Raw genomic sequence first — 23,582 nt, 5'->3', positions numbered from 1 at the left:
ATCAAGGAATTGGCTTCCACATATTTCAGCCCACGCCAGCAATTATTCTAGATCTGCTCCAGTTTTGTAGTTTTTCTACCAAGCTTCATGCATGCAACATAATTTCAGAAGGATGGCCCACTGACCTTAATTTTCTCAATGGATGCTAACTGTTTGGCTACTCATCACACAAGGAGTATTGTCTCGATCGCCAAACGTAATTCCTCCCCCCCCCCCGCGCCAATGTGAAGTTTTAAACCAGCATTTCTCAACCTTCTCAACTCTTCAGATGTCAGGACTTCAACTCCCAGAATTCCCTAGCTGGCATGCTGGTTGGAGAACTCTGGTTGGAGTTGAAAGATCACCCTTATCTCAGAGTAGCTAAGGCTGAGAAACATGGCTTTCGACCGATTAAGCATTATCATCCTAGATCAGGGGTCCCCAAACTTGGGAACTTTTAAGACTTGTGGACTTCAACTCCCAGAATTCTATGTTGGCGGGGGAATTCTGGGAGTTGAAGTCCACAAGTCTTAAAGTTGCCAAGTTTGAAGACCTCTGTCCTAGATCCAAGAGGAAGATCCTCGAAAGGTTGGGGGAGGCTTGGAGTTTAGCCAACACAAGACAGGAAAACTCAGCAACAAAATTAGTATGGACAGAAAACGGCCACAGTGTGTTGACTGTGGTGAGATTCCCCACATCACAATAATATAAGATCTGTTTGTTTTCAGCTTAGCTGCCGCACGAAATCAGCCATGGTGGTTTATGAGCTGAGCTTCATAGCTTAGGGTGTGTGTGTGTGAGACGGAAATCCAAGCATTCGAACCACGGTTAAGCATACGGAGGCTTATTGTAATGACTGAAGCCAGTCTGGAGACTGAGTCCCAGGGCAGGTGGATCAGTGGTGGGTTTCAAAAATTGTTTGAACCTACTCTGTGAGTGTGGCCTCCTTTGCGGGAGTGGCTTGCCACCCATGTGACCGGATGGGAGTGGCTTGCCGCCCATGTGACCGGATATGAAGATGCCGACTTGTCAGAACCACCTTAAATGACCTCACACACAGCACTGGCGTGCATAAGAATAGGATGTAAACTTGTTTTTTTAAAAGGCATCTTTGGTTTGCGTTAAAACAACTTCAACACACGCAATGTTCTGATTGCACCACAAACACAGTAGTCATCCTTCCCTTTCACAGAGGCACTGAGTTTTATAAAAGGAGCATGATAGTGTAGAATAATCGTATCCAAGGACCAGTGGTGGGTTTCAAAACATTTTGGAACCTCTTCTGTAGGTGTGGCCTACTTTCCGGGTCCACTGGTGGAACCTCTTCTAACCGGTTCGGTAGATTTGACGAACCGGTTCTACCGAATAGGTGCGAACTGGTAGGAACCCACCTCTGAGGTAGATGGATGGGTTGTAAAAAAAATGGAAAAGGTTTCCTGAAAAATGGCTGGTCTAAAGAATATTGAACCAGAAAACTGTCCGCATGTCAACACTTCAAGCAAGCATGACTGCTTCTATCTAAGCCACTTCCTAAGGAGGCAGGATTGGAGCGAGCTAAAAAGATAAATGCTACATTTATAGCCTGGAACATCGAGCTAGGAGAGTAACATGAACTGAATACAGAAGCCTCCAGGGGTACCACGCTGTTGTTTGCGAAGCCGCCTCTGTTGCCGCGGTGAAGGATGCCTTTCCCAGCATCCCTCGACCAACCGGGATGCCTGCAGCTCCTCTCTTGCCTCTCTCTCCGCCACCTGACCACTCTCCCCCTGCCAATCAGACTGGCTAATTGATTTGTGTATTAAGAGACATTGTTGATGGCATTTGATGGCTATTAAAGTCAATTAAAGCTCCTTCGCTTGATTGGGGTGACAGATGAATGGATACGGAGGCATCCAATCCAGTATCGGGCATTTGCAGAGAAACACTAAGACAGTCCTACACTCCACATCTGACCGAACTCAAAAGAAACTCACAAGCATAAACCCAGCATGGATGGAAGACGGGGTCTCTGGCTATACTCTGCGGGAAACAAGTTCTTTGTCCCTTGGATTCAGGAACTAGTTAAGAACTAGTTAAGAACTAGAACTAGTTTAGTAGCCTCAGAAGATTAGACACTACAGAACATGGACACCACCTTCCAACAGCCTGACTTTCTATAGATCGGTGTTTCTCAACCTTGGTAGCTTGAAGATGTGAGGACTTCAACTCCCAGAATTCCCCAGGCAGCGTATGAGGGACTTCAATTCCCAGAATTCTCCAGGCAGCATAGGATGGACTTCAACTCCCAGAATCCCCCAGGCAGCATATAATGGACTTCAACTCCAGAATTCCCCAGGCAGCATATCTCCCATGAATTCCCCAGGCAGCATATGAGGGACTTCAACTCCCAGAATTCCCCAGGCAGCGTATGAGGGACTTCAACTCCCAGAATTCCCCAGGCAGCGTATGAGGGACTTCAACTCCCAGAATTCTCCAGGCAGCATATGATGGACTTCAACTCCCAGAATTCTCCAGGCAGCATATGATGGACTTCAACTCCCAGAATTCCCCAGGCAGCATATGAGGGACTTCAACTCCCAGAATTCCCCAGGCAGCATATGAGGGACTTCAACTCCCAGAATTCCCCAGGCAGCATATGATGGACTTCAATTTCCAGAATTCCCCAGGCAGCATATGAGGGACTTCAACTCCCAGAATTCCCCAGGCAGCATAGGATGGACTTCAACTCCCAGAATTGGAGTGAGGACTTCAACTCCCAGAATGAACTTCAACTCCCCAAATTATGTGGACTTCAACTTCTAAAATTAGGCAGACTTCGGCTCCTGTGCTTGCCAGAGAATGCTGGGAGTTGAAGGGCAAAGCTGAGAAACTTTGTGTAGAGAGTAAGGAAGATAACTTCACGAAGATATGCAGGAACTATTGCCTAGGTAAAAGGGATTGAAACATTGTTTAAGTCCAGGAGACCCAGATAACATTCAGAAGTCAGGCAGATTCTTCCCTGATTCATTGGAGTGTATGAGGTCCAGCATAATAACAACTTGCAAGATTCTGTTATTATAAGGTAAAGGTAAAGGTTCCCCTTGCACATATGTGCTAGTTGTTCCTGACTTTAGGGGGCGGTGCTCATCTCCGTTTCAAAGCCGAAGAGCCAGCGCTGTCCGAAGACGTCTCTGTGGTCATGTGGCCAGCATGACTAAATGCTGAAGGCGCACGGAACGCTGTTACCTCCTCACCAAAGGTGGTTCCTATTTTTCTACTTGCATTTTTTACGTGTTTTCGAACTGCTAGGTTGGCAGAAGCTGGGACAAGTCACGGGAGCTCCCTCCGTACGCAGTGCTAGGGATTTGAACCGCCGCGATGCCGACCTTTCTGATCGACAAGCTCAGCGTCTTAGCCCCTGAGCCAACATGCCCCTTCTGTTATTATACCCATCTCTATTAAAGTAGCATTAACCTAGCTGTGATGTTGATTTCCTGTTCCAGTCTACCCAGTAGGCTGACGGGTATGTCTAAAAACCAGACAGTCCATCATAAATACCCACCTGAGTACATGGAAGTAACGAATCTCTAGTAACCAGAACATGTTTTTAAGTTGCTTTCTATGCTTGTTTAACGTTTGTTGATTTTGCAGATTCCTAACTTGCTTCCTAGCGTTTCACACAACCAGCTCTTCCCCTTTTGCCCGAGGCTAACGGACCAGCTGGTGAAGGAACACCAGCGACAAGTGAAGTTGCAAACTTCGAAGCTATTCTTTGGCACCGCAAGTTTTTGATGCATCTTGGCAAGGGAAGCTCCGATTTGGCAGACGAGCTTCCCTCTCTTGGGAAGAGTCGACGACTCAATAAAGAGCCGATTCCTCTCTTAATGACTGGGCTTTGCCAAGCTTAACAAGAAGGACTTCTGTCCAGTTTGGAAATACGGAATGGCTGGCTGAACCTGGATCTGTTAGGAGGCTGGGAAATGTGGTGTGCAGAAGAGTCAGTGTGGAGAGTGCGTGGTGGAACGGGATGTGATGTAGCGTTATCCAATAATACGATTGAAATTGGAAGGTGTCTTGTGGTGTCCTGCTAATCTACCCCCTGCTCCATCCAGATTCCACTTGTAGCATTCAAGTGACAGATGGTCATTGAATTGCTTCCTAAGTACCTCTGCAAAATTGGCCTCCATTTATTCCCAGCGTCTGATCTTCCATAACGTCTGGAAGTTTCTTCTCTCACCGAAGCTGGCCTTCTACCGTATGTCACGTCAATTGCTCATCCTGATTTTGGAATGGAAGGGAATATCCTTCTCCACTGGCAACGTTTCCGAGAGTGGAAGACAACTGTCTCCGTGCCTTCTCCTCATAACACTAAGTGATAACACATTTGGAATGCAGAAAATTCATTTATTCATTATAAGCTCATTTCCACCACCCCCCTCTGGGAATTATGGGTATATTTATGACTCGGCTGGATGCTGTCCCATTTTTTTTTCACACCTCGCACATAGCAAGCTATGATACCAAAGGGAAAAAAAAATGTTGGCGAAACTGTTTTGTCTTGGCCAGCTATTTTTCCATTGGTAAGGTCTTAATTCTTGTTTATCTGGGTGTTGGTTTCTGGAGAGGATGTGTTCTGGTGTTGTTTCCTTCTTAATTCCTAAGATAATAAGCAGGGATTAACACCAGACAAACAAACGAGCAGAAAACAATACCCTCATCAAGGAACTGCCAAGAAGAAAACCACACACCCCAACAACACTGGAAGAGCAAGCTACTGTATACAAACAAGGAGCAAACCCCTCTCCCACTAACACTGATGGTGTTACCTAGTTAGGTAATGAAACATCTCCGTGTAAACGACCAAGTTTAGAGAGGACCAAAAACTCCACACAGTTCAACCCCGAGCTACGTATATTCTCTTCTATAAGAGAACGAAGCGGGAACCTCAGATAATAACTTTCATTTGGCTCTGTATCTCATCCTCTTTGTATCATGTGGAGGGAACACAAGATCTTTTTCCAGATGTCGCACAAATGATTCCTTTCGCCAGATGTCTACCTGGTGTTTGCTTCACGACCTTTCCTTCTAGAACCATTCTCACGCTTTCATTTTATATCATCCAAATTAAAAATGACCACAAAGAACCTGAGAAGAGTTGGCAGGATGATACCGAAGAGCCTGTAGGAGACGACAGATCCATTTTGACCAGCTTGTTGAGATGTCACTTCAATGCTTTGGGAGATCCAGAACAGGGGCACAATAGCAATAGCAGTTAGACTTATATACCGCTTCATAGGGCTTTCAGCCCTCTCTAAGCCGTTTTACAGAGTCAGCATATTGCCCCCAACAACAATCCGGGTCCTCATTTTACCCACCTCGGAAGGATGGAAGGCTGAGTCAACCTTGAGCCGGTGAGATTTGAACAGCCGAACTGCAGAACTGCAGTCAGCTGAAGTAGCCTGCAGTGCTGCATTTAACCACTGCGCCACCAAGGAGGACATTGTCCCAAGGTTGTTCCTGAACCAATCTTCATTGGGAAACCTATCGCTTCTCAACTATCTGGGGCTCTTCCTGACAAGCAGGAACCTTCTAGGTCACGCACTATCGCTTAATACAGAATTCTCTATTCTGACCTTCCTTAGATATTAGACTTCGAATCCCAGAAATCCCTAAGGAGAAGAACCATTGCTGGGAACTCTGGGAATTCAAGCCTGCAGCTTGCAAGGAGGGAAGAAGGCAGGGAAGCAAGGAGGGAATGAGGGAGGGAAGGAAGGAGAGAAGGAGAGTAGATAGGAAGGAGGGAAGGAGGGAAGAAAAGGAGGGAACTCAAGAGAAGAGAATGGAAGGAGGGAAGGAGGAAAGGAGGGAGGGAAGATATGAGAGAAGGAGGGGGGGAAGAAGAGAGGAAAAGGAAGGGGAAGGAAAGGAGGAAGGGAAAAGAAAGGAGGGAAGGAAGGAGGGAAGGAGAGAAGTAGGGAGGGAAGGAAGGGGAGTGGGAAAGCAGTAGCAATAGCAATAGCAGTTAGACTTATATACCGCTTCACAGGGCTTTCAGCCCTCTCTAAGCGGTTTACAGAGTCAGCATATCGCCCCCAACAACAATCTGGGTCCTCATTTTACCCACCTCGGAAGGATGGAAGGCTGAGTCAACCTTGAGCCGGTGAGATTTGAACAGCCGAACTGCAGAACTGCAGTCAGCTGAAGTAGCCTGCAGTGCTGCATTTAACCACTGCGCCACCAAGGAGGACATTGTCCCAAGGTTGTTCCTGAACCAATCTTCATTGGGAAACCTATCGCTTCTCAACTATCTGGGGCTCTTCCTGACAAGCAGGAACCTTCTAGGTCACGCACTATCGCTTAATACAGAATTCTCTATTCTGACCTTCCTTAGATATTAGACTTCGAATCCCAGAAATCCCTAAGGAGAAGAACCATTGCTGGGAACTCTGGGAAGCCTGCAGCTTGCAAGGAGGGAAGAAGGCAGGGAAGCAAGGAGGGAATGAGGGAGGGAAGGAAGGAGAGAAGGAGAGTAGATAGGAAGGAGGGAAGGAGGGAAGAAAAGGAGGGAACTCAAGAGAAGAGAATGGAAGGAGGGAAGGAGGAAAGGAGGGAGGGAAGATATGAGAGAAGGAGGGGGGGAAGAAGAGAGGAAAAGGAAGGGGAAGGAAAGGAGGAAGGGAAAAGAAAGGAGGGAAGGAAGGAGGGAAGGAGAGAAGGAGGGAGGGAAGGAAGGGGAGTGGGAAAGCAATAGCAATAGCAATAGCAGTTAGACTTATATACCGCTTCACAGGGCTTTCAGCCCTCTCTAAGCGGTTTACAGAGTCAGCATATCGCCCACAACAACAATCTGGGTCCTCATTTTACCCACCTCGGAAGGATGGAAGGCTGAGTCAACCCTGAGCCGGTGAGATTTGAACAGCCGAACTGCAGAACTGTAGTCAGCTGAAGTAGCCTGCAGTGCTGCATTTAACCACTGCGCCACCTTGGCTCTGAGAAGAAACAAGGTAAGGAAAGAGGGAGGGAGGGGAGAAGATACCCAACCTTTGATGCCTATACGGATTTTGATATTATGGGAATGTCTTGAAACACAGTCAAATGTAAAGTGAAACAGTGGATGTTGTATTGTCTTTTACCAGTTATTGGTTGTTGTATTTTTCTTTTACTAATAAAAATACTTTAATTTAAAAAAAAAAAAGGGAAGCCTAGTTTTAATATGTCCATGGAGATTCTGCATCATCCAGGTCATGGTTGTCCCCAAAAGCAACTGGATGTTCTTAAGTTTTTCCCCTTGAAGACATGTTTCTTCTCATCCAAGAACCTTCTACAGTTCTGAAGCAACGGAAGAAGCTTCTTGGATGAAAACGTCTTCAAGGAAAAGGCTAAGAACATCTACCTGCCTTTTGAAAAGCACCTATGGGGTCACTTCTTTCATCAACCCTCACAATGAGCCACCTAAAGAAGGATCAAAGGTGCTTTCCTGAAGAGCAAGTGGACTTTCTTGTTTTGTTTCCCCTTGAGGAACTGAAGATGCTTCCTGGGTGAGAAACGAAACCTTTTCAGGGGGGGGGAAATCCAAGAAAGCCCAGCTGACCAATCGGCATGAAGATGGGCAACCCACCCACCCACCACAGCCAGTCAAGAAAGTTTGCCGTGAACTTCTTGTCCGCTGGAGACCAATGACAAATATTTCCTTTCAATTACCTCTGGTTCATAAAGCTAATGCTTGTTCCAAGCGGCGGGCCGTATCTATCATCCCTCAGGCGGCCTCCTCACTACATTAGTTTTATGGGCCTGCGCCCTTGATGGGCACGTTGAATCCTGCCAGCGATAAGACTAACAAATTAGTCAAACTGACACCGAGGGGAGTTTCTACGAGGCCTGGCTCCAGACTAACTCCATCAGCCCTGGTTCTTTGTCTAGGGAGCCACGCTTAGGGCCAAAAACAGATCTGAACCAAGGGTGAAATTCAGTAGGTTCGGACAGGTTCTGGAGAACCGGTAGCAGAAATTTTGAGTAGTTTGGAGAACCAGCAAATACCACCTCTGACTGGCCCCAGGGTGGGGAGGGAATGGGGATTTTGCAGTATCCTTCCCCTGGAGTGGGGTGGGAATGGAGATTTTGCAGTATCCTTCCCCTGGAGTGGGGTGGGAATGGAGATTTTGCAGTATCCTTCCCCTGGAGTGGGGGGGGATGGGGATTTTGCAGTATCCTTCCCCTGGAGTGGGGAGGGAATGGAGATTTTGCAGTATCCTTCCCCTGGAGTGGGGAGGGAATGGGGATTTTGCAGTATCCTTCCCCTGGAGTGGGGAGGGAATGGGGATTTTGCAGTATCCTTCCCCTGGAGTGCGGAGGGAATGGAGATTTTGCAGTATCCTTCCCCTGGAGTGGGGAGGGAATGGGGATTTTGCAGTATCCTTCCCCTGGAGTGGGGTGGGAATGGAGATTTTACAGTATCCTTCCCCTCGAGGTGGGAGGGAATGGGGATTTTGCAGTATCCTTCCCCTGGAGTGGGGAGGGAATGGAGATTTTACAGTATCCTTCCCCTGGAGTGGGGAGGGAATGGAGATTTTGCAGTATCCTTCCCCTGGAGTGGGGAAGGAATGGGGATTTTGCAGTATCCTTCCCCTGCCATGCCCACCAACCACGCCCACAGAACCGGTAGTAAAAAAAACCCCTGAATTTCACCACTGATTCAAACCCAGCTGCGCCAGCCTTCCTTCAAAAAGGGCACTCCTCTTTTTCACCCACATGCGCTTTCCCAGATGAGATGGCGCTGCTAGTTGAGTTATTTATTAAACAAATTTATTATGGCTGCCTAGGTTGGTGTCTCCAGGCGCCTTTCAAAACTGAAAGAAGGCCACAGCGTATTTAAAAAAAAAACCTTGATCTCCCTGTCTGGATGTAATGGACAAAAGGCTGCCTATGAAGCAAAAAATAACAAGGAGTTTGGGAAATCTCTCTTTCCAGGCGGAAGCCTCCAAAATATCAAGTTTAGAACCTGTGTTTCTCAAGCTCAGCATCACGGATAGACTTCAACGCCCAGAGTTCCCCAGCCAGCATGCATTTAACTACGTTCCAGTTGCTGAGATAGGGGAATCCTGGTCTAGAAGCAGCCACGAAAGGAACTAAGATAGAAAAGGAAGAACAAAAGAGATATCATGGACGGACACACACATACAGACCGAGAGAGAGAGAGAGTCGGTGGTTTTTGCTTGTCCTATGCTCCAGCAACAGTGAAATCAATCAATGAAATTAGGCTTTTTCAGGAAGAATGCAGAGAGAAATAGATTCTTTGGTTTTGCCAGAACAATGCCAGAATCGGTTTAAAATATCTCCGTGGTCTGGAGAATGAGAAATGTGTGTGTTTATGTGCTCGATGTTATATTATAAATTGAGGACATCATTCATGCTATTAAGAATCTGTGTTAGCTGTCGTTATTGTTGTTAGAAATATGTTTATATATATATATATATTTGGATGAATTTGTATCTATTGTAATGCAGAATGGGTGCTATTTTATGCTGTAAGCTGTAAGGCAGGTTGTAGGGGAGGGATCAAGTGGGCCATCAGTCTGGAGTCACTTCGTTCCAACTAGAGAGATCTAGGCGCAGCCCGCCTTGAATTCTGTAGATTCTTATCTCCCGCTAATTTCTCTTGGCTGTTAGTAGTTCAGATTCCTGTAGGGAGCTAGCATGGAATAAAACCTATACTCATTGGAACAACCTGGGTTCTTTATTTCTTGCACCTGAAACGGGGTTTCCTAACCTGGGTAAGTTTAAGACGTGGGGACTCCAACCAGGGAATTCTGGGAATTGACGTCCACACGTCTTAAAGTTTCCTAAGCTTGGGAAACCCAGCTTTAGCGAAAGGCTTCCTTCTCTGTCGTGGGAAGGAAGAATTCATTTTTCCCTGAGTGAAGAAAGGTCTTTTGTGGAGATCAAAGAATCTGTGGGGAAATGAAGTCTCTTTCCCTGTTACACGTGGGTCCATGCAGGGGTGAAGTCAACTTACCTTTGCTACTGGTTCGGTAGCAATGTGAGCGCACGCATGCACGTGCCACCTCCGTGCATGCACAGAATCTTCCGTGCATGCGTATGACCTTCCACGCAGGCACAGGACCTTCCACGCATGCACAGGACCTTCCACGCATGCACAGGACCTTCCGTGCATGCACAGGACCTTCCACGCATGCACAGGACCTTCCGTGCATGCACAGAATCTTCCATGCATGTACAGGAGCTTCCTGCATGGACAGGACCTTCCGCGCATGCACAGGACCTTCCACACATGCACAGAATCTTCCGTGCATGCGTATGACCTTCCACACATGCACAGGACCTTCCACGCATGCACAGGACCTTCTGTGCATGCACAGGACCTTCCACGCATGCACAGAATCTTCCGTGCATGCGTATGACTTTCCACACATGCACAGGACCTTCCGCGCATGCACAGGACCTTCTGCGCATGCACAGGACTTTTCGCGCCTGCATAGGACCTTCTGTGCATGCACAGGACCTTCCATGTGGGCGCAGAACATAAAAAATGGATGTGATGATGTCCAGGTGGGTGGCCGTGAGCCTGCTACCGAGTGCATCTGCAAAGGTAAGCAAACAGCGAAGGGGGAAGGAACCTGCTGTGCCACGCAATTTAGATCAGCTAGAAAGCAGGAAATAATATCAATCGCGCATCACAGCTGACCGTCGGAAATACCAGTTTGCCCGAACTGGTAGCACGTTTTTTACAACTAGTTCGGGTGAACCAGTTGTAAAAAATATGCTACCAGTTCAGGCGAACCAGTAGCATTTCATCCCTGGATGCATCAGTGGTAGGTTTCGGATCCTGTTGCAACCAGTACGCTGCAACGGGGCCGGGCATCCACCACGTGCACATGTGCTGTGCGTGCATGCGCACCCACCGCCCGTGACACTCCAGCTGCTCGGTGGATCATTGCGCAGGCACCATACGCTCTGTGAACGTGTGCAAAATGGCCTGATTGGGTAAAATATGGATAAGGAGGGTGGGAGGGCAGGTGAGCCCTCTGGAGCACGGTACCTGAACAGTACTTGGTGCTCCCAGCAGGCACCGGTACACCCATACTAGAGCGTACCGGCCATAACTCACCACTGGGGTGCATGTATCTCCTGGAAAGGAATAGGACCATGTCCCTTGCATCAAAAGCCCACCAAACATTATCAGAGAAAGCTACTTCTTCCCCAGCTCCCGAGAGGGCTGAGTATTAAGTATTTGAAGCTCTCGGCCCCCAAAAACACACATACACACAAACGTAGAGTCTGCCCACCCTCCCTCTCTCTGGAACCTTCCCCTGTTTCTTCAAGTGGAGATGAAGCTAATGGTTAATCAGGAATAATTATTTCTCTCAGTGTTTGTTTCTCCAGTTCTGGCGCTCCCAAAGGACGTTTCCTAAATCCTGTTGACAGAGATTACATGGGCAGCAGGAGAGAGTCTCTGAGGAGATCAGGCAGCCTGCAGGCGGCCCGTTAACAACGCAAGACAGCACACGCAAACCACGGGGAAGATCCAGGTGCAGCGAGTCAGCAGGGAGCATGACGGCTAGCCCACTTACTCCAGCGACAAAGCTCAGTTGTCCCCGTTGATCGCTCGGTCTTTGCCAATCATCCTCAATCTGGCAGCTTTGGGCCGGGGAATGCTGGGAGTTGAAGTCCGCAGGTCTTAACACGGCTGAGGTTGAGAAAATCTGCCAAGGATCGCAGTGCCTATCGTCCCCAGCCTGACAACATATCCAGGGACACTCGGTTGGGAAAAGATTCTCCTCGGTTGTCCTAGATTCTCCTTGTTGTGGAGCCTCACAGCATAAGGAGGTGATGATGGTGATTGATGATGAGCCACAGGGGCGCAGTGGTTAGAGTGCAGCACTGCAGGCTACTTCTGCTGGCTGCCGGCTGCCTGCAGTTTGGCAGTTCGATTCTCCCCAGGATCAAGGTTGACTCAGCCTTCCCTCCTTGTGAGATCGGTAAAATGAGGAGCCAGATTATTGGGGGCAATAGGCTAACATTGTAAACTGCTTAGAGAGGGCTGTAAAGCACTGTGGTGGTATATAAGTCTAAGTGCTATTTTCCTTCCTTCCTTCCTTATTTCCTCCCTCCCTCCCTCCTTCCTAAAGATTACAGCCTTCCATCCTCCTGAGTCAGTAAAATGAGGACCGAGATTGTTGGGGGCAATATATTGACATTGTAAACCACTTAGAGAGGGACTTAAAGCACTGTGAAGTGGTATATAAGTCCAAGTGCTATTCTCCTTCTGTCCTTCCTTCCTTCCTTCCTTCCTTCCTTCCTTCCTTCCTTCCTTCTAAAGCTTGACAGCCTTCCATCCTTCTGAGGTCAGTAAAATGGGGACCGAGATTGTTGGGGGCAATATGCTGACATTGTAAAACCACTTAGAGAGGGACTTAAATCACTGTGAAGTGGTATATAAATCCAAATGCTATTCCTTCCTTTCTTCCTTCCTTCCTTCCTTCCTTCCTTCCGTCCGTCTAAAAATTGACTTAGCCTTCCATTCTTTTGAGGTCAGTAAAATGAGGACCCAGATTCTTGGGGGCAACAGGCTGACATTGTAAACTACCCAGAGAGTATGGCAAAGCCCTGTGAAGCGGGATATGCCCAAGTCCTATTGCTATTGGTGATGATGCTCCCCATTCAGTTCTGTCCAACTCCTGGCAATTCTAAGGGCCCGGCCTCTCCATATCTTCCAATCTTAAAACGTGACCCATCAAATGCGCGCCTGACAAAACCGCGCCGACAAAACCGCGGTGAGAAAACCGTGCGGTCAAAAGCGCTCCCACAAAAGAGCTCCGATAAAACCATGCCCACAAAAGCATGATTAGGGTTAAGGTAAGGTTTAGGTTTAGGTTTAGGGGTGAATATTAGGCTTGACGAGGGATGTTAGATTTTAATGTAATATGATTGCACATGTATACTGTCTTCTCTTATTTTTTCTTTAAAACTAAGATATGTTATGTATATTGAAATGGAAGAATAAATAACATCAACATAGAATGGAGTTTGCTCAGAAGCTGAAATACACCAAGTGAAGGAGAGGAAGAGTGGGAAAGGAGAGAAGAAAGGTAGGAAGAGAGGGATAGGAGAGAGGGTAAGGTGGGAAGATGAGGAGGATAAGGAGGAGTGGAATGAAGAGAGAGGAGAAGGAGAAAGGAAGAGGAAGTAGAGTAGAAAAGGATGATGGAGGGAAGAAAGGAGGTAGGAGAGAGGTAGAAGAAAGAGGTGTATAGAGAGCAGAAGAGCTAATAATGGGTTTTTATCTTTCTGGGCGTTGATGACAAGAGGAACTGATGTAATTACTACTTAATACAATAGGATATTGGCTATGTAATAGTATACATGTGATTATATGTTATGAAAATGGAAAATAAAAAAAGCATATTTCGAAAGCAGGTCACACCTACAGAAGAGGTTCCAAAAAAATTTTGAAACCCACCACTGAGCAGCTGGCAACGCCACCCGTGCCCACAAGGAGGGCTCTGTGTGCCATCTCTGGCACGAGTGCCATTGGTTTGCCATCATGGACCTATGGCTTCCTTCTCGAACTTAAGACGAGTAGCTTTAGGCTCTGGGGAGAGGTTGCTAGAGTGACCCCCCCCCTTTTTGGTAACAGGACTGCAAGCTCGTCTCGGATAGAATTGGGGGAAAAGCTTCTGGAGTAAGATGAGGAGGGGTTGAGAGGCTTGTTAATTTAGGGGTTTGCTCCGAACCATAACAAACAACAAAGCAGATATAAAATAGAAACTCTGGGGAAATGCAAAGTGGAGGATAAGAAGGGGGAGATAATTACTTTCTGCAAACCCCAAGGGTGACTTGGGATGAGCTGCCGTTACGAGTATATTGTTCTTTACTGCACTTCAGGAATTCTGACAGCAAACTCTCAATCTGGCCAGTATGTTGAACACTTTTCACCCAGAGTCTCCCTCTCTCTCTCTCTAATGTCATTCCCGCTATTGTTTTAACAGCAGGAGCAGAAGTTGTAGAAGCGGCAGTAATCCCAATACTATAGGTCTATCAGCATTGACTAAGAAGGTTCAGCCCAAGATTAATAATATTGAATTTTACAAAAAAAACAAAAACCCTGTCTTTTTACAGCTTTGTAATCTCTTAATTTAAGGTGGCTCAGTGGCTAAGACGCTGAGCTTGCCGATCAGAAAGGTCGGCAGTTTGGCGGTTCGAATCCCCAGCGCCGCGTAACGGAGTGAGCTCCCGTGACTTGTCCCAGCTTCTGCCAACCTAGCAGTTCGAAAGCACGTAACAAATGCAAGTAGAAAAATAGGAACCACCTTTGGTGGGAAGGGAACAGCATTCCGTGCGCCTTTGGCGTTGAGTCATGACCACATGACCACGGAGATGTCTTTGGGCAGCGCTGGCTCTTCGGCTTTGAAACGGAGACGAGCACCATCCCTTAGAGTCGGAAACGACTAGCACATATGTGCGAGGGGAACCTTTACCTTGAATCTCTTAATTTGGGGTAAAGTTGGGGCAACTGGATGGAGCCGAGAGTTTACCGGCTGGATGCCCTTCCCGATGCTTCGTGGAGCTCACAGCAGATATTTTTTATTTGCGCTTCAGGATGGAAATATCCACCGATCTCTAGGATTGTACTCCCAACTTTCTGAGTGGTAGGCAAGTGTCTTCACCACAACTGCTCTTAAAACGCAATGTTATCGTGTTATTAATAACACTGAATTAAGTAAAATATACATGTATATATATGTATATATATGCCTGGCATTTGGTTTGTAGCCAGAGACAATCAAGTGGTCTCTGAAATTTTCTAGAAGTAGCACCTTTTCCTTGCCAGTAAACCCAACATTCCTCTGTCTCCCCAAAGTCATAAAAACAGCAGAGCACTTTGTAACGCTTGGAAGATTGATCGGTCCAATGCAGGAGAAACTTTTCATGGTTTACTGAAGCCCACTTCCTTTAAAAACAACCACCACCCAAAGCAACCCTTATTCAGATGCAACTCGGAGGAAAGTAAGACTTCCTTGCCTTGTGGAAAGTTAATTTCCTAAAAAAAAAAACCAAACAGATTGCTTGCCTATAGGAATGTTTTGGGTGAGGGGGGCCTCATCTGTATAGAATAGAATAACAGAGTTGGAAGGGACCTTGGAGGTCTTCTAGTCCAACCCCCTGCCTAGGCAGGAAACCCTATACCGTTTCAGACAAATGGCTATGCAACATTTTCTTAAAGACTTCCAGTGTTGGAGCATTCACAACTTCTGGAGGCAAGTTGTTCCACTGATTGATTGTTCTAACAATTAATTTCTCCTTAGTTCTGTTGTTTCTCTCCTTGGTTAGCTTCCATCCATTGCTTCTTGTCCTGCCCTCAGGTGCTTTGGAGAATAGCTTGACTCCCTCTTCTTTGGGGCAACCCATGAGATATGGGAAGACTGCTATCATGTCTCCCCTAGTCCTTCTTTTCATTAAACTAGACTTACCCAGTTCCTGCAACCATTTTTCATACGTTTTAGCCTCCAGTCCCCTAATCCTCTTTGTTGCTCTTCTCTGCACTCTTTCTAGAGTCTCCACATCTTTTTTTACCTCTTGGTGACCAAAACTGGATGCAGGATTCTAAGTGTGGCCTTGCCAAGGCATCATAAAGTGGTAGTACACAGCACACGAGGACGGAAAGGTTAGCCATCACTGCACTAGAGTAAGCAAGGCTGTTCTATCTTGGTGTCAGTGCTACACTTAGCACTGTGGATATCTCCCGCCCTTCAGAAAGTAGGCATGGAAACAGGGGTGGGTTCCTGCCAGTTCTAACCTCTTCTATAGAAGAGGTTCCACAAATCTACAGTGCCGTTTAGAACCGGTTCCAGCTCCCTCCCCCCACCCGTCCACACATCATCAAGATGAAGAGCGAGAGGAGGAATTCTGGGAGTTGAAGTCCACAAGTCTTAAAGCTGTCAAGTTTGAACACCCCTGGGGTTTTTTTTCTAAAGGGTTAAGGGTGCAAGGGTCTTGTAACAATTAATTTCTCCTCAGTTCTAAGTTGCTTCTCTCCTTGATTAGTTTCCACCCATCGCTTTAAGGCTTCAAATGCCAGAGTTTCTGAGCCAACATTTTGGTTGCTAAGTAAGAGCGTTGTTAAGTGCGTTTCACCATATTTTACAAGTTGGCCATGCCCACCCAGTCACATGGCTGGCAAGCCACTCCCACCCAGTCACATGACTGGCAAGCCACTCCCACAAAGCAGGCCACACCTACAGAAGAGGTCCTAAAAAAAATTGAAACCCACCACTGCATGGAAGGGTGTATCTGTTCTGAATTTCTTGCAAAGCCCTGTGTGAAATGAGATAAATTGCTCTCCAATGAGCCAGCCCAGTGTGACATATTCTTCAGGGCAGCTAGGATGAGTTTTTCCTCTCTGGATTCCTCAGTTGTGGAAATGCAACAGCCGACAGGAGGCAGGATAAGAGTTTCAAACCACATGACAACAACGCCAGAGCAGGATGTAATAAATACTACATTTGGTTCAGCTCCTTTCTTAAACATGGCCACAAGGATGGAGGGAAGAGAATCCTAAACAAACCAATTGACCCTTTTGGGGCTCTCTGGGGTGCCAGAATCTCTTTTCAGAGTCCCCGGATCTCGCTTTGTCCAAAAATCATTAGAAAAACACAATATGGCCGAGCCATCATTTCCCCACTGATAATCAGGCCAAAAGCTATGTGAGTGGTAGATAATGTTTGGATACATTCAGCACAGTTTTTAAAAAGCTGCAATGAATGTTCAAATCTTGATACACAACATCCAACTGTGCTTTCTTCACAGTAATATCTTCAAGTCGTGAGCTCCTGAATGCCCCTTGCTTGGAAGGAAGGAAGGAAGGAAGGAAGGAAGGAAGGAAGGAAGGAAAAAGAAAGAAGGAAGGAAGGAGAGAAGAAAAGGGAAGGAAGGAGAGAAAAAAGGGAAGAAAGGAAGAAGGGAGGGAAGGAAGGAAGAAAGGAAGGATGGATGGAAGGAAAAAGAAAGAATAAAAAGGAAGGAAAGAAAAAGAAAAAGGAAGGAAGGAAAAAGGAAAAGGAAGGAAGGGAAAGGAAAAAGGGAAGGAGCAGAGAAGAAAAAGGAAGGAGGGAAGGAGGAAGGAAAGAGGGAGGGAAAGAAAGAAGGAAAAAGAAATAAGGAATGAAGGAAAAAGAAGAAATAAGGAATGAAGGAAAAAGAAAGAAGGAAAAAGGAAGGAGGGAGGGAGGGAGGGAGGGGGAAGAAAGGGAGGAAGGAAGGGAAGGGAAGAAGGAAGGAAGGAGGTTCTCCAGTCACTGGGAAGGGGGGGGAATAAGGAAAAAGGACACTCTAAAAAAATCACGTCCCTCCATCCCATCTTTAAGCACATCTATTTGTTCCCAGGAAGAAAACCAAGAGCTCTAAAGGTTAAGAAGAGCCTTCAGCAAAAGGACCAAATCAGAGTAGACACACACCCGCCTCGGCTATCGGGAAACAGTCTTGTGCCAATCATCCCCCAAGACCCCAGGACCTCGTGACTCTGAGATGAATGGGCCCAATGTATTTGGCAAGAAAGGAAGGTCTGCGGCTATCTGGGTGACACCAACGTGCGAAGCGCCTCTCCCGCCTTGTCCAAGGATTCATTTCTCAGCCTGGCTCAAGTTTGTCTCTGTAATGGCTTTGTTTACTTAATCCAGTGGTAGAATAGTTTGCTTTGCTCCCCTCAACCCCCATCTCTCTCTCTCCTTCCTTCTCTCTCTGTCTCTCTGTCTCTGTCTCTCTCTGTGTCTCTCTCTCGGTCTGTCTCTCTGTGTGTGTCTCTCTCTGTCTCTCTGTCCATCTCTCCCTCCCTCTCTCTTTCTCTCTCTCTCTCTTTCTTTCTGTCTCTCTCTCTCTCTGTCTCTCTCTGTGTTTGTGTCTCTCTCTTTGTCTCTCTCTGTCTCTCTCTCTCTGCCTCTGTCCATCTCTCTCTGTCTCTCTCTCTCTGCCTCTCTCTTTCTTTCTGTCTGTGCCTCTCTGTCTGTCTGTCTGTCTCTCTCTCTGTGTATCTGTGTGTGTGTGTGTCTGTCTCTTCTGTCTGTCTCTGTCTCTCTGTCTCTCTGTGTGTGTGTGTGTCTCTCTCTCCCCGTGTGTCTCTCTGTGTCTCTCTGTCCATCTCTCTCTGTTTCTCTCTCTCTCTCTCTCTTTCTGTCTGTCTGTCTGTCTGTCTCTGTCTCTCTCTCTCTCTTGACCATCTGATTTTCGGTGACTTTTTATAACAACAACAACAACCATTATTGTTATTATTGTTGTTATTGTTGTTATTGTTGTTATTGCTATTATTGTTATTATTGTTATTATTGCCATTATTGTTGTTGTTGTTGTTGTTGTTGTTATAAAAAGTCACCGAAAATCAGATGGTCAAGAGAGAGAGAGAGAGAGAGACAGACAGACAGAAAGAGAGAGACAGAGAGAGAAACAGAGAGAGATGGACAGAGAGACACAGAGAGACACACGGGGAGAGAGAGAGAGACAAACAGACAGAAAGAGAGAGACAGAGAGAGAAACAGAGAGAGATGGACAGAGAGACACAGAGAGACACACGGGGAGAGAGAGACAGACAGACAGACAGAAAGAGAGAGACAGAGAGACAGACAGAGAGACAAACAGACAGAAAGAGGCTCAGCAGCTTCTGCTTCGACGAACCAATCTCCTGCTTTAGAAACTCTGCTTGTGCTGAGTGGCTTAGATGGGTTATTACCAGTCAATGATGACTTAGTCAATAACCACTCTTAAATAATCTTCGCCTTAACAGGATGCAGGAATTCAGCGTAACAGACTTGGAAGGGACCTTGGAGGTCTTCTAATGCAACCCCCTAAGTTCAGACAAGAAACCTATACCATATCTGAGGGGCTGCCCCAAAGAAGGGGCAGGGTCAACCCAGTGCTGGGATTCAGCCAGTTCGCACCACTTCAGGAAAACTGGCTGTCAACTTTCTTAGCAGTTGGGTGAACTGGTCGTTGGGAGAAATCATTAGGGCAGAGAAGCGGTTGTTCCATTATTTAAATCCCACCACTGGGTCAAGCTATTCTCCAAAAAAACCTGTCTTGCAGGACAAGAAGCAATGGATGGACATTAACAAAGAAGAGAAGCAACTTGGAATTAAGGAGGAACTTCCTCACAAGGAGGACAATTGACCAGTGGAACAACTTGCCTCCAGAAGTTGTGAATGCTCCAACAACTGGACGTTTAGAGGACTGGAGGCTAAAACATAGGAAGAGAGGTTGCGGGAGTTGGGGATATCTAGTCTAGTGAAGAGAAGGACCAGGGGTGACATGATAGCAATATTTGAGGGGCTGTCAGAAAGAAGAAGGGACCACGCTGTTCTCCAAAGCACCTGAAGGCAGGACAAGAAGCAACAGACAGAAACTCATCAAGGAGAGAAGCAACTTAGACCAAATTTCCTGACAGCGAGAACAATTAATCAGTGGAACAGCTTGCCTCCAGAAGTTGTGGAAGATCCAACACTGGAGGTTTTCAAGGAGAGATTGGAGAACCTTTTGTGTGAAATGCCATAGGGTTTCCTGCCTAAGCAGGGGGTCAGAGTAGAAGACCTCCAAGGTCCCTTCCAACTCTGTTATTCTGTTATTTCAGATCAATATTGTCCAACCTCTTTCTTGAAAACTTCCAGTGTTGGAGCATTCACCACATCTGGAGGCAAGCTGTTCCACTGATTCATTGTTCTAACTGTCAGGAAAGTTCTAAGTTGCTTCTCTCCTTGATTAGTTTCCACCCGTTGCTTTTTGTCCTGCCTCTCCTTCACGTCAGGTGGGTTTCTCTACCCTTGGAGGACGCAAAGCAAAACCAACTGGAGTTTTTTCTCTTTGCAAGACTTGAGAACTCTGCTCCGGTGATGTAATGCTGAAAGAACACATCTTTGAAGACCCAATAAACAAATTAGCCACGTCCCCATGGAAAGGGATCGTTGCTGCGTAGCATTATTGCATTATTCACATCCAACGGGACTCTGCCTGCGTCTTGCTCTGCAGAACATGCTACAAAGGAGAAGCGGCTCTCCCACTTTCTCCCCGTGCTCCTGTCCAACCCTTCGTGCTTTGTCACCTTGTTTTCCTTCCCCCCCCCCCCCGCCACCACCAGCCCTCTCCCTCCCCATTGGATCCGCCCTCCCCATCCAACAAACACTACCATTATATCTGTCACTCAGGCAACAGCCAGCGCTTCCCCGAGTTGTCGCCGTGGAGATGTGTCATGTGCTTGATAAGAGTCGCCATGGCAACTGGGGGAGGCGGACACAGATGAACAATTCACTCTGCCAGCTGATCGTAGTTTGGGGGAGGTTGAGCGAAGGAGCCGAAACGAGAGCAAGGGCCGTTCTCCAAAGAGCCTGCTCTGGAAAGCGGTGGGAAGGCGGGGAGGTGTGAAAACACCACCCAACACAGGCCAATCTCCTCTCGCCGCATGTGCCAATGAGCGAGGAGATAGCATCCCTCCCTTAGTGGCAGATTTGCAGACTGGAAGTGTGCAAGGGAGCTGCGCTCACCCAACCAGTCCCCACGATGCCAGGGGTTTTCTCTCTGCCCGTTGTTGTTGCCCAGAAGCAGAAATCTTTTCCCAGGGTTTTCCCATGGCTGACAAAAGAGCCAGGAGAGGCTGCCCGTGCAAGCAGAATGCGTGCGTGGAAGCCTCGGTCGGCGCCTGGTACCGCCGGAGGAACCGCCTGGGAGCCCACAGAGAGAAGCAGTGGGGTGGCCTTGCTTCACGTGGCTTTCAGAAGGGGCACTTTGCTGAAAGCGGCGTTGATGGAAAGGATCCCCGCGGAGCCTTGGAAGTGCACACACATCGAGGAAGCCCGCACGCACTTTCCTCCCTGGGTGGAAGAAAGGTGTGGGAACTGTGGTTCCGGAAGGCCTGCTTTGTATGCAGGAGAACGACACGTTTTTCAGGTCAACACTTTCTAGGTGGGGCTGGCAAAACTCCTGGCGGAAAGTGTTGTGTGTCGCTACTGTCAGAGCAGACGATTTGGCACCAATGGGTGGTCCATGGAGAAGGTACCATCCGATGCTCTCTGGCGGTGCTGCGGAGGGCGGTCCCATTGGCTTCATCTGAACTGCATAAGAACAAGTGAAGCAGATTGCCTGCCTAGCTCAGGGGGTGTCAAACTCAAGGCCCGGGGGCCGGATGCGGCCCATGCGGTGCTTAGATCTGGCCCACAGGCCAACCCTGGAAACACCGAAGGACCGGTCCACTGTGCCTCTTCCAGCAAAAAGGGAGCTTGGGAAGGCTGCGCACGACCTCCCGAGCTCCCTTTTTGCTGGCAGAGGACTGCAGGAGGCTGTTGCAGCCAAAAATGGAGCCTGGGAGGGCCGTCGTGGGTGAAAACGGAGCCCGGATGGGGCCCATGGCATGCTTAGATCTGGCCTGCAGGCCCATCCTGGAAACAGCAAAGGACTGGCCAACTGTGCCTCTTCCAGCAAAAAGAGAGCTCGACGAGGCCACGTACGGACTCCCGAGCTCCATTTTTGCTGACACCCGGCTGCAGGAGGCCATCGCAGCCAAAAACGGAGCCCAGGAGGGCTGTGGTGGGCAAAAACGAAGCCTCAATGAGTGACATCAAGCTGGTTACTCCCACCCTGGTCATGTTCCCCCCCTCCAGCCCCCTCAAGGTCAAATACAACCCTGATGCGACCCTCAATGAAATTGGGTTTGACACCCCTGGCCTACATAGAAGCAGGGGTGGGATTCTACCAGTTCAGACCCTTTTGGGTGAACCGGTAGCTCCGACGATCAGCTGGGAGCGAACTGGTTCTCCCTAATGATGGGCGCCACCCGCCCATCCGCGCTATCTCCCTACCTTTTTCTTCTCAGCAGATTCGCGTGGCAGAAGAGATTGCCATGCAAATCCGCTGTGTTACTTCTCCGAAGAAACCCGGATGTGACGATTTTTTTCAAACTGTGCATGCACGGGCAAATCGCACCATCCCCGAACCGGTTTGTTAAACCGTGAGGATCCCACCACTGGGTAAGACGCCTACAGCTTCTCCTGATGACGGGGTTTTCTGAACAGAACCCTCTCCACCCCACCGATGACCATGGGTCTTAGATGAAGCTTTCCTGAACAAGTATGGGAAGGTGAGTGTTTTCTTCGACCCATTGGCTCTTTGCAAGGTGGGCGTGAGCTTCGAAGACAACAAAGAAGAAATGTAAATACTTCCTCAAGCTCTTGGTTGAGCAACCAAGGTGACATAATTACAACAGAGAGAAAAGTCCTTGTAGGTAGATGTCAGTGGCAAAAGGAAGCTGGGGACCTCGAGCTAAAACAGAGACAACCTGACTAGATTTAATCCCAGAGATCAGAGTGCCCTCGCACCGTGATGGCAAACCTATGGCACACATGCTACAGGTGGCACGCAAATCCCTCTCTGACGGCACGCAAGCCATTGCCCCAGTCAGCTCCACGCCTCCCTTCGGGCACCTGATTTTCAGGTCTCTGCCGTACAAGCGCAGGGGGAGGGGTGCATGCAGGAGATGCATCGACATGTGCGGGGGGCATCACATTAGCATGCCAGGGGGGAGCACAGGGGGGTACAGCATATCCTCCCGCGGCGTTTTTTGGCCCCAAGAGGCTGCAGAAAGGCCCACTATGCCCAAAAAGGGGATGAGGGGTGGCCTACTATGCGCGGGCATGCGCAGGGGGCGGGGCGTGTGTGTGTGTGTGTCTGTGTGTCATGCACACATTGTATTATGGGTGTGGGCACACGTGCTTTCTGCATGTGACAACAAAAAGGTTAGCCATCCCCGCCCTAGAATGCTCGCCCACAATATTCCGTTTCTCTCTCTCTCTCTCCCTCTGCGAATTTTCACACCCGCATCGCACAACATCCACCGACTCCATTCTCCTTCGGCTAAGTATTTGCTTTCCAAGGCACCTTTTGCGGGAGAAGATTGCTTTTCTCCTTTTCGCAGCAAAACGCCTCTTCTGAAACGGTACGGGCCATGGTCGCTAAGAGAAGAGGAGGAGTCTAAGTAAATATTTACTCGCAGCTAATATTGGAACTGAAATGCGCAGTACTTTTGCACAAATCACGCAAGCGCAGGTTTATTTTACATCCCGGTTTCCTGCGCAGGCCCCACTTGGGTAGAAGAACCATTGCTGGGGAACCGCAGTGCTTGGATTCCCACCAGAAACCGTGGCACCATCAGGAATGAGTAACAAGAGTTGGAAGGGACCTTGGAGGTCTTCTAGTCTGACCCCCTGCTTAGGCAGGAAACCCTACAACTCTTCAGACAAATGGATATTCAATGTCTCCTTTAAAATGGGCAGGTAACAGCTCATAACTGCACATCTCCTTTGTGTTGTCTTTTTGGACCATGGATGACAGGAAATAAATAAATAAATAAATAAATAAATAAATAAATAAAGAAAGAAAGAAAGAAAGAAAGAAAGAAAGAAGGAAAGAAAAAAAAAGAGAGAGATTCTTCCAAGTCGAGTTCTTTGTTGTTCCTTACAACAAACTTACACACCTTGTCAGTATAAAATCTCTACTACCTGTATTTAGAATATACTCTGGGAACTATTAAGGAGGAGCTGTCTTCCCCCTATTTCTCTCACACATGATATCTGTACTGA

General features: G+C 47.7%; 1 protein-coding gene across 31 annotated transcripts in view; it reads right to left on the bottom strand.

Moving 5' to 3' along the window:
* LOC116519211 (CUGBP Elav-like family member 4) overlaps positions 1-23,582 on the bottom strand; it is a 187,097-nt gene that overhangs the window by 40,836 nt on the left and 122,679 nt on the right. The gene's annotated exons all lie outside the window — the stretch shown is intronic.

Source organism: Thamnophis elegans, chromosome 16, assembly GCF_009769535.1.
Source record: "Thamnophis elegans isolate rThaEle1 chromosome 16, rThaEle1.pri, whole genome shotgun sequence".
Classification (NCBI taxonomy): Eukaryota; Metazoa; Chordata; class Lepidosauria; order Squamata; family Colubridae; genus Thamnophis; species Thamnophis elegans.
This window is presented reverse-complemented; position numbering and strand designations above follow the sequence as displayed.